The sequence below is a fragment of the Nannospalax galili genome, unplaced genomic scaffold, assembly GCF_000622305.1.
Source record: "Nannospalax galili isolate Female #2095 unplaced genomic scaffold, S.galili_v1.0 scaffold95, whole genome shotgun sequence".
Lineage (NCBI taxonomy): Eukaryota > Metazoa > Chordata > Mammalia > Rodentia > Spalacidae > Nannospalax > Nannospalax galili.
This window is the reverse complement of record NW_008342393.1, coordinates 8884762-8897824: the sequence shown is the minus strand read 5'-3', so window position 1 is coordinate 8897824 and position 13063 is coordinate 8884762.

Here is a 13063-nt window from a genome sequence, read left to right as displayed (position 1 = left end):
AGCCATCTCTCCAGGCCCATAGATCTCTTTTCTTGATGGCCCTTTGCCTTTATTTTTTGACAGTGTCTTTCACTGAACTCGAATCTCATTGATTTGGCTATGCTGGTTGGCCAGGTATATGTTTGCCCCCCTTTTCCTACCCCAATGCTGAGGTAAAAGACATGTGCCACCATGTCTAGGTTTATCATGGGTTCTGAGGATTCAAATTCAGGTTCTCACTCTTGCAAAGTGGAAAAATTACTCACTGAATAATATCTCTAGCCCTCAGTGGTAGGGATTTCTGAAAAGTGATAAGATCATGTATAACTTTGTAGACAGGATAGAAATTTCTCACTGATTAAATGTAGGCATGAGATAAAAAGGACAGTGACGACTCAGACCTGCTACCACCTGAGGCGCCAATGTTACAAGAAGAGCTGACTGGTTGGGAGGGGACAGTGTTGTCAGGAGCTCAGGGTTGGATGTGGTTATGTTCGAAGTATCCCTTGGAGATCCTAGTGAATATGTTCAGTTCAGGAGGGAAATCCATGCCAAGTGAAACCCTTAAACAGATCGAAATTATCACAATAGAAGAGAAAGTGAGTTAAGAACTGACCTCAGCAACCTGAGCTGGTCTGGAAAAGGCGACGCCAGGACCTCAGGAGGGCCGCAGAGGAGAAGGTGGTAGGCTGAAAGGGGAGATACACAAAGAACACTTTTAAGAAGTGTTGCTAAGGGAAGTGATGAACTGGACCAAATACTACTAGTAAGATTCTAGTAAGACTTTGAATGATTTAACTTTAATAATAATAATAATAATAATAATAATAATAATAATAATTCATCTTCACCATGACACTGAGTTTTCACACAACTATCAGCCTCAAGACAATCACTGAGGTGGAAAGAGCTACTCAAGATTTTCCTGGGAACGTGAATCGTAAGAAGTATTGTAGCTAAGGAAACTTTAAAGAATTACTTTTTCCTTGAAAGCTTGTTCGGAGGTTCTAGCAGGGGAGCGCAGCTACTGGTATACCCTTGACTGAAGACCAGTCCCACTTTATTAGAGAAGGTCATCTGAATTCAACCCAATGCACAGCTTCTGGAGGGATGCACATGGATTGTCGAGGGAGGAAGGGGACACCCGCCTACCCAGCCAGATCAGCCGAGTCAACCCTGGCGATCAGTGGAGTGACAGATGTTACAGCCAGATCGCCCTCACGTCAAAGAATTCCTTTTACATAATTATAATTATTATTTTGTGTCTGTATGATATATGTGCCTGTGCATTTGTGTGTATGAATGTGTGTGCACATGTGCCACCAAATGCATGTGTAGATCAGAGGACAACCTCAGGTCTCAATCTTTGCCTTCAACCTTGTTTGAAGTAGGATCTCTTTATTGTTTTTCCACTGAATATGCCAAGCTACCTGGCCTGGAAGCTTCAAGGCATCTTCCTTCTAAACCTCCCATCTGCTCATAGATGTTCAGTGATTGAAGATGCTTGTAATACATTCCCAGCTTTTGCATGGGTTCTGAGGATTTGAGTTCATGTCCTCATGCTTGTTTGATAAGCGATCTTCCCGACTGAGTCATCTTCTCAGTCCTCATAATTCTTTTTTATGCTGTTACTAGGGCCCAAGAAACAGAACAATGGTGTATTTTTTGGCTGGAGGATGAGGATCCAAGTATCAGAATACACATTAGTTTGAAAGTATAAAAAGGTAGACAATTGCCACTGTTTAAATTCTGGGAATGTTAACTTATCAGCACTGTGAGTGGTTGTATTAGTCCATAGTTCTTTCATGTGAAGATATCTTAAAGCCTGAGGTAATGCCTTAGTTGGTAAAGTGTTTGCATGAATACGTGAGTATGGTCCCTAGTACTAGCTGAGTGGTACATGTCCGTAAAATCTTAGCACTGCATGCCTGTAATCCCAGCACTAGGGAGGCAGAGGCAGGAGGCTTCCCAGGGCCTACTTGTTAGCTAGTCTAACTAACTCAGCAAATTCCAGTGAGAAAGTGTCTCAGAAATAAGGTAGAAATACTCTGCCTTTCACATGAACATCACACACACACACACACACACACACACACACACAGACACAGACACACACAGAGTAATTTGTACAACATGTATAAACTCAAGTTCTCAAGATTGAGACTTTGGAATGATCTTATCTTTTCAATATCTGGCAATTTCAATGACCATATGCTATTCGCCAGAGATATTCTTCACTGACCACCTGGATCAGGTTTATGAAGAGTGTGATATAAAACCTGGAATGAGTACAGTCACTTCTACTTTCTGGTGTGGGGATCTAGCCTGAGAGTTGCACCTTGTCCTTGTGAATGCTCCCTTAGAGGAGCTTAGGTGGGAAGGAGGAAGGAAAGATAACTATTGAAGGCTCTTCTGTACTAATGAAGAGGAGATTTAGGTGGTATGGGCTTTAATGGGGCAGGATACATAGAATTCTTGACTATTCAAAGGTATATTGGATAATATATGGAAAGCAAAATTATTCCTATGGAAACAAACTAATTTCCTGTGGAAACTGAGGCATATAAAGGGAGAGTGGGATGCAGAAGTACTATGGGCAATGACACAGCCAATAAGAAATTCTCTACTGTAGGATGATTCTAATTAGCTAGATTTGTCGATAGTTATGACTAATATGTTAAGTGATATGTGTTTTTCTGATATGTATGTCCTTCCAGCTCCACAAAGCCTTTGGTAAGTCTCTAGTACTTATAAGTGTTTTTTCACTGTATACTTTTAAAAAATGGAAGAGAGCTGTGTGTTCCATCTGAGTTAGTGCAGAGCAGACAAAAAGGAATGGCTGCTAGAGGTGATAATTAAGTGAAATTAATAATTAGAGTGAACAGAAAAATCAAGGCTGTGGCAGTTTATGAAATGTTTGGGATATATTAGTTTTTGTACAACATGAGATATATGGGCAGAAAATTTGTTTATGTTACAAAGAATAAGGTGTTAACAATTGGGATCTAGACAGACAGAGTCTCAAAGTTCATGCCTGACAGCATATGCCCACTGGTGCGATAGTGGCACAAATGCTCTGAAAGTAATCAACTGCTTCCTGGTTGGATCTGAGGTTGCATGGAGGGAATATATGTTTATACCATAGAACTAGTCAATCGTCTATGGCTATGGAGGTCACAGGTTCTATGGGTGCATGTGATAATGTTCCATCAAATGGACATGTAGTTAAGTTGCTTTATAAATGTTTAAGCTTATGCCCATAGTTTAGTGTTGCATTCAGCCTTGGTCAGAGAAACCTCCTTTAGCAGTGGGGGTGGTCAAAAGAGGGACTTATAACTGGTCCGAGTGCTGATAATAAGGGACTGCTGCATCTCGGTCCTAAACGGGACATCTACACCACTCTACTGAAGCCCAGGAAACAATAAGGAAGAGGAGGTGGGAGGACTGTGGGCACCAAAAGATGGGGAAGAGTTTAGTGGGGCACTGTCTTCTCTGCAGGACATGGATGCCACAATTATGAACACAAGACAGCCATGATTTCAGATCCTATGTGAATCCTGAAAAGAAAATAAAAGAAGAAAAGAAGGGACGTGAAGGGATTAGGGGAACTAGTTGGGAAGAAGGCTGTCTGCAGGAGAGGGAAGGAGTGAGGGAAGATAGTGGGCAGCAGATGTAATCTAGGTGTATTACACACAGGTATGTTATTTCAAAGCTAACATACCAGAATGAGGGATAGAGAGAAAGATAATTCATCCCTCAACTCTCACCAGTGAATCTTCCTTATACAAAAATTAAAAAATAAAAGACTGTAGAGTGTGTATCCCTGAATAGGACTCCTATATTGAACCTTATCCACTCATGGCTCAGGGACCATTTCTGAAGAGGGGACAGAAATACTGTAAGAACCAGGGCTGGTTCATGAACACAGGGAAGCAGAGGCTTTCAGGCCACTGGAAGCTTGCATGTGTAAACTTGTGGTAATTGTGGCTTTGAGCACAGGATCCACACCAACTCAATTAAACAGGGGTCCAAAGGGGAGGAGAGAAATGGGAGGTGGGTTGGCCCTAGACTGGGAACTATGGGAGACTGTTACTAAGAAAGGGAGATTATTCATTACTTATGATCTCTAGATGGGCTGACTAGACTCCAGTGGATGAATTTGAACTGAAGGACATCTGGGTATAAATGCTTGACTGGGTAGGACTTAGTATGGATGACTGAATACATGAGGTCTGGTGGGGGTTGGAGGGGGCATGGATGGGGAGGGTGTCTAAATTTGATTAAGAACCATTGTATGAGATTGTGAAAGCTCAATAAATATTTTTTAAAAACTAACAAACTTTCTTATTAAAATAAACCCTAAACTTCTGTATATTCACATGTATGTGCATGCGTTGTAGGTGTGTGCATGCACTCATATGTTTATGTACATGTGCACATGTATCTGTGTATGTGAGTGTCCATGTGTGCGTTGCACATTTGTATTTGTGTATGTACACATGCTGTGTATGTACCCATGCATCTATGTATTCAAGCATGCATGTATGTGTATGTGCACACTTGCATGTGGTTTTCATTCATCACTGTTGTCTGTGACTAATGCTAACAACTGATCCCTCCCACCACTGAAGCAGCACATTAATGAATATTCATAATTTTGCGATGTCTGACCTGGGAGCTATGATAATAGTTTTAGAGTTTCATTTATTTAATATGATGGTTTATACTTGGTAAGTCCTATGTTGCTAGGGACATATATTAAATGAATAATCATGAAATTTGAGCTTAATAAGCTTAATAAGTGATATATAAGAATCTGTGTAAGTCAAATCTTGGCTTACTATTTAAGATATGTTGATACAAATCATGCCTCTGAGAAAGTATATAACAAACTTTAAATCAATAATTTAAATTTTGATGTGGGAAGCATTTGTCAGTTTGGAGGCTTTCTGTCAGTGTGGCCATTACTATGGTTTTATTGATTAATCACTTGCTCCTGTCCTGTTAGAAACCATCTCTTGAATTCATTAAATTAGTTATATAAGAAAGGAATAATGTCAGGAAGGAAAATGACCCAGAAAAGATGGATGGTCCCAAATCCTACGAACAAGCGTGAGTCTGAGCAGGCATACAGTGTGACTATTCGGAGAGTCTTTAGATTAGCATCAAAAGTCATGGCCTAGGAGTCAAAGGCTGGTCCTGAGCACAGCGGCTTTTGTCGCTGACAAGCCTTAAGCTAAGCTTTGGCTATCTTACCTATTGAACAAGGCAAACATGCCTGCCCTACTTATCTCACAAGTTTGCAGGAGCTTTAAGAGAGCAAATGTGAAGGTGCTTTGCAAACTGAAGAAAGAAAGCCTTCCATAAATGTGAGAAATTACAGTATTTCCATTTTAATCACTGGCTTATCTCCCCTCCCCCAGTAACTATTGCTCACTCTTTTGGTTGTTGACATAGCAATATTAAAAATATGAAGATAGCTTGAAACAAGGTGGGTGTATCTATATGTAAACAAGATTTATAGCATTTCTTGATCTCCCGATGTTAATAAGTACAGCCTGTGACAGTTGTGGTTTTCCTAGAGGCATCTTTATATGGCTTGACTGACTCCTTTACCAAGATTTATATCTGCCTGAGCAGGCTCCCTGCACCACAATCATGGTCCCCATCAATCTCCAGCATATTTGCTATGACAGTAGTCACGTCCCCTGCCTCCTTCAGAGTCTGCAGAGGGCCTCTGAGAGGCCGTTGCTTTCTGTGGTTCGTGAAAGATTTCTTTGAGTTTTGCTGTGTTTGCAGGGATGATTGAAGTATTCGGGGAAAACTGAATGCCCTGAATTAAGGCCAATCCCAGGGCACATGATGTTAAACGCCAAATGTTTTTCCATGATGATTCCTTGCCCAGATGACACTTACAAGAGTCAAAGGGTGTAAGATGGCTGCTTCCTCTCCTTTCTGTGATTTAGGGTTCCCAAAGTCAAATTAAAGGATAAAATGTCATTCGGCGCTTGCTGTAGGGAAGTTTTAGCCCCCACAGGAAATACTGAACCAAGAAAGAGACATAAGGGGTCAATCCCTAAAATCTCAACCTTGAGTCTATGATTGGAGGGCCAAACTGGGCCTTTTGACTTTTATGACAGACAAGGGACCCTAGGGAGGAATTGTGTCATCTCAGTCCCTGAAAATATTTGGTTATTACTTTGAGACTGTATTTTAAAATTGTTAACAATGTGATCTTACCAACTCTTCTAGTCGTGTGTGTGTGTGTGTGTGTGTGTGCGTGTGTGTGTGTGTGTATGTATTAATGCTTGAGATCAAACTCACAAGTTTTTACACACTAGGCAAGATTTTGATCACTGAACCTCATCCTCAGTTTCTGAAGTCTAATTTTAAGTTGTACACTGTACATATCTTATGTACTGATGACATCTAATTTCTTAATACCTTATCATTATATTATGCAATTTATTGCCTCCATTTCTTCTTATTTTTTTAAAAAAATAAATTTTGTACATTTCATACAATAATTCTTAACCAAATTTAGGCTCCCCCATCTTATCCGCCCCCCAAACCCCACACTGGACCTCATGTATTCTGCCATACATGTTAAATCTTATCCAGTCAAGCATTTGCACTCAAATGTCTATTGGTACAAATTCATCCACTGGAGTCTATTTAGCCTATCTAGAGATCATAAGTAAGGCATACTCTCCCACAACCAATAGTAATCAGCCTCCAACAGTTCCAAGTCTAGAGCCAGCCCACCACACATTTCTCTTGCTCCACTCTGTGCCCTTGTCTGATTGAGTTGGCATGGATCCTATGCTCATTGCCACCAATGCCACAAGTTCACATGTGCAAGTTTCCAATCATCTAAAAGCCTCTGTGTCCCTATGTTCATGGTCAAACCCTGGCTTTTACAATCTTTCTGCTCCCTCTTAACAACTGTCCTTGAGCCATGGGTGGGTAGGGTTTAATAGAGTCCTGTCCAGGCATACACACTCTGCAGGCTCTTTGTTCTTTAAAGCTTGGCCAGTTGTGGCCTTCTGTGTGCATCGCACTCTGCTGTATAAGGACGCTTCACTAGTGAGAGTTGAGGGGTGCACTAGTTTCCTTTCAACCCCTTGTCCCACTATTTCCATGAGCCTCAGGTGTAGATGTTCAGCTGTAGATGTGTCACCTAGGATTGCATGTTCTCTCTACCTGGGATATTCTCTTCTTGTCTGTCTTAAAACTCTTATTCATTTCTAAAATGTAGCTTAAATATATTAGTCAACTTTTATACAGAAAATAGTCTACAAAGCATATGGGAACTGCCACCATGAATATCTCTTTTTATGTTCCCAGGTCTGCAGTTGACTGCAGTGGTCCAGACTTGATTCAAGTCAGTGGCTTTTCTTTACTGTGGAACCAGCTGACCTTAGTTCTAAACCATCTGTTGGTTCTGGGTCCCCGATGAAGAGACAGAAGCTCTCAGATGTCTATTCCTCGGGAGTACAAGAAGGACCGAAGATTTGCAAAATATTTTGTTTCTGCCAATTTCCAATCACTTACATCTCCTGGTCCAAAGCACATGGCATCAGCAAGGTCAGTATTAAGGGTCAGTATGTGCAAGCATCTTGAGATGTCACAGTGTAGATAGCTATTTGTATCATTATGAAGTCAGATGTGGATAATTATTTAGCACAAATATAAAGCCTTTGTAAGCTCTCCTAAGCAGAATCAGTGGTGTCCTCTATGTGTAATGCTTGCTGCCTGAAATTTCCCTTATTTAATCTTTTTAAGTACACAGCAAATGGTAGAGTTTCTAATTATTATTTTATCCATATAGAACACTGTATTTTGCTTATATCATAGGGTCAATATGTTTGAGTGGATGAGGGAATGTGCCATTTAACAAGCTTTGCATACAAATTTTCCCCACACAGTCCTTCTAATGTTTCAAACAGATTTCACTCTTCTAGGGCAATACAGCAGATCCTTGATCTATGATTAGGCTGTGTTCTGATAAGCTCACAATAAGTTGTACGCACTCTACCTGAAAAATGTATTTAATATAAAAAAACTAGCCCACCAAAAGTCATCTTGTGCTCAGAGCCCTCTATTAACTCATGGCTGGGGAAAAATCGTCTAACAGAAACCTACTGTGTAAGAAAGTGACGGCTAGCCCATATACTTTACTGGATACCTGTATGAAAACAAGAAGGTACTAGTAAAATGCAGGACATGAATTGTTTGCCCTACTGGTCTCATGAATGTCTGGGAGTTGTGGCTTGCTGCTGCTACTGCTGCCTCATATTGAGAGAGATGATTGTACCATGCATCTCAAACTTGAGGAAAAGACCTAAGTTCAAAACACGGTTTCTACTAAATACACATTGTTTTTGCAGTACAATAAATTAAAACATTTATAATGAAACCCATTTTAAGTCAAGGACTTTGTAAAAGAGAAACCAAATGTGAAAATCCCTTATTAGTTTTCTCTTTATACATCAGGACTCCAGTATCACCATGAGCAATTAAGTCTGTATCTGGGATCATTTGAAGTGGGTATAGGTGACATTGTTTTTCTGAGCCACAAGATCTCCTAGAGATGTGTCCACTAGGGTTATTGTTATATTGGTAAGGTTGATTGGAAGATTAATATTTACCCATACACTCGTGCCCGAGTCCATAAAATAGCATATGCATGTGTTGGTTTTAAGCCAATAAGGAATGCTAGCAGAAAATGAGAATCTAATTTCTATGACAATTTACAGCAAACTATCAATGTCAGTAATGGTATTTTGGTTGACAACATATTTTTTCTTTCTATTTTTTTTGTCAAGAGCCTTCTAAGATTTGGAAGTTTAAACTAATTTTGAGCCTTTTATAGAGGAAGTTGAATAAATGCATTTTTTATCCTTATGTTTTCAAGTTCAATGGAAGAATGAAAGAAACATTTGCATTTTATTTAAAAGCCCAACATCTTTACAAACCTATCAATGAAAATGACAGGATATATATTATGTCTATATTAAAGCTAGAATTGTTTACCTTCAATAAAGCAAGGAAAGTAATTTACAGTGGAAATTGGCTTCCAATCCCTTTGGAGAGAGAATTTTGGAATAAGAGACTCCAAATCATGGTTTTCTAAGGATTAGAAGCAGCTGTATATAAGCAAAGTAGCTGCCATATTAATTAACCAATGTTGGGAATTACTGTTACAGTATGGGTTTGTGAAAGCATGCGTCTGATGTAATTTTAAAGTAATGAGTGATCTCAATTCAGGTTTCACTTAAAAGAGAGTGGGGTTTACATGCTGAGTGAGATGCTCTCCCTGTACCACACTATCTTCTGATTCTACTCCCTTCTCATGCTTATGGGTGAACACTGCTTCTTCCCAACCTCAACTGTAGCCATACTGAGCCCATTTCTGGCTACAAGGCATGTCTCCATGCCAGCAAAGGGGGGATTTACTTGGGCTTTATTTTTTTGGATTGCAAAACCATTCTCCATTTCTGCACAATTGTTTGCGATAGTAACTCCAACTCTGCTGAATGATGCATGTGCTCTGTTCCTGTTCCCCTGGCCTTCATCTTTCTATGCACTTTCACCCAGAGCTTATCGGTAGCTTTGTATAACAGATTCTCTGCGTCTCTATCGTGCTTCCTCTTGAACCTCAACCAATGTCTAGCCCATAGAAGCACACAGTACAAATTTTGAATAAAGATCCATTAGAAAAACATTATACCTTATCCCTAGGATGAGTTCAATAGTGTTTTATGGTTACAATAGGTTAAAAAAAGAATCCAAAACTAAAACACAGTTGTTATACCAGCCAGCTGGCTTCGTCACATTTCTGTCTCAGTATTCTTCAAAATGGTGGGTTTTCTCTATTCTATTTATCAACCTGAAAAATAGTATCTGTGTTGTAGCCTTTGCTTGTCTTCAGTTAAGCATGGCAAGATTCACAGTAATTAGGGCTTGTAAAACACCACAAGGTTCTCAGCTGAATTAAAGTGTGAAATCTTATTACAAGCTGCATATTGCTGGAGTAACAAACAGACGTGGCAAATTACACCATTTTCCTGTCTCTATTGCTTTTAAAGAGCAGTGTAATTCATAATTCTCCACAAGCATGGACTAGATTGCCTCTTGCTATCTAGACTGCCAGATTCGTGCTTCCCTCTGCACTCAGTTGGTTTCAGGGTGTGAAGGAAAGTATTTTCATCCAAATAATGTTTTATTTGGAATTCTCAGATGCTTGTGTTCATAGGAAAAGCTCCGCACAAGCACAAAGAAATTATTGTGCCCCTCAGAAACAGCACAGTTTAAAATGATACAGACGCTCTCTAATTGCTGTTGGTGAGCAGGTGCAGTGTGCCACAGGAATCAATATTTTAGCTTGTCTCCTTACCTCTGAAAGGAGGGGCAATTTTTACTTCCAGAAAGCAACTTGCCATATTAAAACTATCCACCATTTCAACACTGTGCAAGATAGCAATAGAAAATGAGTTATGAACTTAGGTCTGCCATCCCACTGTTTGGGGGTGGGTGGATATGGGAATGTCTAGCAACCCACTTGACCTTGTATTCAACTTGTTAAAATGCTAAAGCTGTGGCATTATAAAGACTTAATTTGGATTTCATGCTAAGGGGAGAATGTAGGAAGAAAAAAGAAACAGCTAACACAGCAATAATGGATAAATTAATTTAGTAATTACTGTAAGGAGCATCAAACCTGTAATGACTAATCATCACCAAGACTTTTGTTTTCCTTTTAACCACCTATGTCAACAAACCTGCAACAGCTATTTTATCAACGAATGGAGTTTCTTGGATTTCTTCATTTTATTAATTTATTTCTTGACTCCCAGTAGTCATCATTAATATAATAAAACCCCCATTATAAAATCATTAGTGTAAATGCAAATAAAGTCTTGCATTGTTAATACTCCCACCAGGCCCTTCATCATTTGAAATGTCATACTACATTAAGTATAACGTCGATTACATATGATAAAAAAATTTGCAATACCAAAATGTGAAAGTGGGAGTCTCAAGATGTTGTCTAGTGCAGCAGGCCTTTACAAATTAATTTCTTTTTGGGGCTTTGAACATTTTGGTGGCTAAAGACCTCATTAATTTGTCTGTAAAAGCCTTGGTCCCAAACAGACCTTTTGGCTTTTTCTCGTTTTCGTAGATGTGTCTTCCAACCATCACTCATTCTTTCTCCTTCAGTTCAGAAAAGTTTTCCATATTGAAGGACAACTGTGTGGAAGGACTTTTTAAACATAACCTTTTAAAGGTTATAAAATAGCTTAATCTTGAGAATGTATTTCCAATATCTTAACTTTTACTATTCTGTAGTATTTTGGAGGCGATGAAGAGCTATTTCAGATATGGGGATGCCAGGTAAAGATTTATATAAATCTGATCACAATATTTTTTGTGTAGTAAGGGCTATCTTGAGTATGGTAAAGCAATAAATACAGTGAGCTACAACCAGCACTTAAGTTGTAAATCACATTCTAGTTTATACAGTGCTGTGTTGTATATTATCAGCTTGACCACTAGTGAGATAAATCAGAACACTGATCACTTCAGTATTAATAAGCTTTGCTTATTGAATGGTGTTTGCCATCATTGAAAATTGCTTGCTCTGCCTGCAAAGAACTGAAAAAAAATTAGACCTTTTTGTTTCTGTGTGTATGTGCATGTGCATGTGTATGAATGCCTGTTCACATGTGGAGTCAGACCAACCTCTGGTGTTGGTCCTTGCCTTCTACTTTGTTTGAGATCGGGTTTTTGGTTCGACACTGAGCACATCAGGCTAGCTGAGAGCTATGCAGCAATTTCCTGAGTTAAAACTCTCCATCCTGCATGGAAGCTTAGTAAACAAAACAAAACAAAAGTTCCAAGGGCAGGTAAACAAGGGGATGTTTTGAGGGGAGGTAGAACATTCCATATTTCAGGAAGCTCTTTAAGTTCAAGAAGCAAATAACTCAGTGGCTTCAGGAAGTCCTTAAAATTGATCAGGTTCATCATGTCCATCATCTATAAGTATAGGTAAGTCCTAGGGGCTGCTGAGAGACAGTCTCACATGATGAGCAGCCAGCAAAAAGCAGAGACCAGCTGAGTTCCCTGGAAGAGGCAGAAACCAGCCAAGCTGCCTGAAAGAGGCTCAGACCGCTTGGCTACTTGGAAAGGCCAGTCTCCAACCTGTTGAGCCGCCTGGAGGTTGTGCAGTGTACTCCAGGTTTCCTGAGTCCATGAGCTGTCACTCATGCTGGGGTGTACTTTTGGTAATACAACTGTTTTTGATTCATGTCTGCTTCTGTAAGCAACCCCTAACCTATACTCTTGTAAGTAGTCCCCGGTAAAACTCATTGGTTCACCAAGTTGGATTTTGGTAGTACTATTACTTTGGTCTGTCGTTGGTTCTTTATCTAGGGTGAGTAGATACTTGTTTACTCCCTAGGAATAATCACACACCAGCTCTGTTCTAGTTTGTTTCTCAATTGCTGTGACAAAATACTTTGACCAGTACCAACTTTGGGAGGAAAGGGTATTTTATCTTATATCTCCCGGGTCACAGTTCGTCAGGGAGCCCAAGGTAGGAACTCAGGGCAGGAACCTGGAGGCAGGAGCTGGAGCACAGGCCATGGAGGATCGCTGCTTACTGACTTGCTCCCTGGCCCCTGCTCAGCTTGCTTTCTCATGCAACACAGGCCCACCTGCCCAAGGTGGCACCACCTACAGTGGACTGGGCCCTCCCACATCACTCAACAATCAAGATGATGCCCCATGGACATGGCCGCAGGCCAGTCCAATGAAGGAAATTCCCCAATTGAGGGCCCCTCAGCCCAGGTGTGTCAAGTTGACACTAAAGCTATCCAGCACAAGCTAATAAGCTTCCAGGGATTCTCCTGTCTCTATAAGAGCGCTGGGATTACAGACGTGCACCCTGAATTCAGCTGCTCACCCGTTCTGCACATCTTGATTGAGGCCTTCACGCTTTCACATCTTCCTAACCTCAAAAGTTTTTAAATAGGAAAATGAAAAGCAAAAGGAAGGGAAGAAGCTAGTTTCCTATTCTCTT